Consider the following 3,030-nt stretch of genomic DNA (forward strand, 5'->3'; position numbering starts at 1 on the left):
AGCTCATAAAACTTGAAGATCTTTGGAAAGGAAGCTTAATAAAAGATCCTACTTAGCAGTCATCTTGAGGGCATTTAAATATGAAAAGTGAAGGATGAGAAATAGAGGTGTAAAAAAGATTCACAAAGACTTTTATAACAAACATTTTTTCACCAACAAATGTATTATAGATACAACAATACTGTATAAATATAAAACCTAGGGATTTTAACATTATAGCTGCTTCCAGAGGACATAATAATCATATCAAAGAAAACAAAGACGTTAAAAAGTCACCAACTTCTACCAAACATATACAATGAAGACCTATTCTTGAAGCAACATAACTGTCAGGCTGTTTAGAATTGAGTAGTCTGGCTGGAGCTGGAATCCCTGCTTTTGGAAAGACTAAGAGACCAAGGACTACTGGTGCCCCAGGACAAGAAGCTTAAATTTATTAACTGCCCAGAACAACTTAGCTACAAGAAGCTCAGTATACTGTGTTGGGAAATATGAGAATAACAGGAGGTGATCGTTGACTTTGAGTTAAGCTTTGTAACTCCTCTTGACGGTTACAGTATTTGGAAGCTGAATCAATGTCATCAGATGAGTTAGAGTCCAAACCAGAGCTGCTGGTCCAGTTTGTTCAGAACACATCCATACCATTGGGACAGGGTCTGGTAGAATCTGAACCTAAAGATATCACTTGTCTGTCCAGGCTGCCAATTACTGAGACCTCAGAATGCAGCTAGCTTGTATTACCAGATGATACCCCAAATCCTTCCAACTTCTGTAAGGAGGTCCCTTCCTCTGCTGTGTTGAAAAGCCTTCAAGTGAACCTGGGCCCTGATGGAGAGGAAACAAGGCACACAATGTACAGAAGTCTCCCAAGCTTTTTGCAACTCCAGAGTCTCCTAGCTTGTTGAAAGACCTTCAACCAAGTGACAGTACTTCTTTTATTCTTCTTAACCTAAAAAGAGCAGGCCTGGGCTCCTCAGCTGAGCACTTAGTATTTGTCCAGGATGAAGCAGAAGACTCTGGGAATGACTTTCTCTCCAGTGATAGTGCTCTCAGCAGCATGCCATTGTTCACCTGGGTTCAGGAGTTGGCTCATGAGAGTCTGATTACTGCTACTCGTGCAGCTGGCAAAGAGTGACAAAGCCATCAGCAATGGGGAAAATGTTCACCTTGGTCCAGGTGATGGGCAATCTAAAGACTCTGGGTCCTTCCCTCACTTTCCTCAAGAGGAGAAAAGGCTCCAGTGCATAGTTGAGGGCTGTGATTGGACATTTGTGTGGCCAGTACATTTCAAGTACCACCTAAAAACCCATTGGAATAACCATTCTTTTATATGCCCTGCTGAAGGCTGTGCATATGTGCTTCAGAGACTTAAAGTGCACATGAGAACTCATAATGGGGAGAAGCCCTTTGTGTGTCCTAAGCTGGGATGTGGCAAGCCTTTCACCACTGCTGGAAATCTGAAGAACCACCTTCTGATCCACACAGGTGAGAAACCATTCCTGTGTGAGGCTGAAGGCTGTGGACGTTCATTTGTTGAGTACTCCAGCCTTCAGACGCATCTCTTGGTTCACTCAGGCATGCAGCTCCATCAGTGCCAAATTTGCAGAAAACTTTTTCTTAGAGTGGGAACCAGAATGTGCACATGAGGAAACATCAGTCAAGGATGGGAGCAACAAGAAATAGAGAGCAAGAGCAAACAGCTGAGCCACTAATGGGTATCAGTTTGCTTGAGGAAGCTTCAGTACAAACCTGGTGTCTTTAAACTCATAGCCCAACCTTGGGGTAGAGTCCTTGCACCTACCAGACACTAACACCATCCTGGGAGTAGAGGAAGAGGTGCTTGCAGAAGGAGCTTCATGTTCCTTGTCTTCAGCACCAGAAGTGGTTCTGCCACAGTCACATCACCTGGTGCCCATGTCTACTAGGAGACAGGTTTCTGCCTTATTATAGTAAATCTACAAGAGTTACTACAAGGTGGTATATCAGAAAAATGGACATCAGAACAAGTGTTGATTCTTGGAAGAACTAGCTATATGCTTGAGTCCCAAGTGCACACATTGGGTTACAGGATGCTTAGCTTATGGTCTGACAGAACCAAAATGAAACTGATGCAGGCTATGACTCTGGACCTCATTCATCTTCCCCTGTGGGAAGTGATCATTGCTTTGGGGCCTCTTCACACTTAGCATCTGATGCAGAGGAGGAATAAGGAGCTGAATGTGAAGTGGGTAACTGTCTCTCTTCCTCCCATTGCATTTTGGGGCTGACTTCTGAAGGTGAATTTTATTTAGAAGCATAAGCTAACACGGAATGTTACTGTTGATTGGAGGAAGACTTTTTTTTCCCATCCTGCCTCAGCTATCTTTTCACATGGATGAATGCTGTTCTGCTTATGACACGACAAAACTTCTCCAGCAAGCTGAGATTTCAAGATGCTGTGTTGCTTTGGGGGAAGGGGTGTTAACAATTCTAAGCGACCTTCTTTCTTTTGGTCACTTAGGAGGAGTTTTCCCCTTACTGGGTTGGAAATATAAAATTTATTTGAATCCGCTTTGGCCCTAAGGCTGAGATGCCATCTTCTCCTCCCCACCTCCACTCGGTCACTTTGCCCCATACTGTTTTCTTAGTTTCTAAAACTTATGGTAGCATGTTAAAGAAGATTTTTAATTAAAAAATCAGATGATGAGCTTCATTTATTTTAACTTTAAATAAACAAACCAACAGCCTAAAAATATAATTGAGCAACAAAGTATCTGAAAGAAGGGAAGGTACAAAAAATCTTGAACCTTATTAATACTGAAAAACAAATGCCTATGAAAACATCAAACAATGAACAGTATTTACTAGGTAATTATTGGGTGTCAAATACTGTGCTAAGTACTAGGTATACATAGAAAAAGAAAAAAAATGGTCTCTGCTCTCAAGGATATCACCTTTTAATAGGGGAAATGTTTATAAATAGGTTCATACTGAACACATAGATAATTGATGGAAGGTATACTTGGAAGGAAGGGAATTAGCAGCTAGAGA

The 3,030-nt window shown here is 41.7% G+C and overlaps 1 pseudogene; it reads left to right on the forward strand.

Moving 5' to 3' along the window:
* The first annotated feature begins 575 nt into the window (after nt 1–575).
* LOC114032438 lies at nt 576–1,950 on the forward strand (annotated as a pseudogene).
* The last annotated feature ends 1,080 nt before the right edge of the window (nt 1,951–3,030 follow it).

Source organism: Vombatus ursinus, unplaced genomic scaffold (genome assembly GCF_900497805.2).
Source record: "Vombatus ursinus unplaced genomic scaffold, bare-nosed wombat genome assembly UNPS02000580.1, whole genome shotgun sequence".
Taxonomy (NCBI): domain Eukaryota; kingdom Metazoa; phylum Chordata; class Mammalia; order Diprotodontia; family Vombatidae; genus Vombatus; species Vombatus ursinus.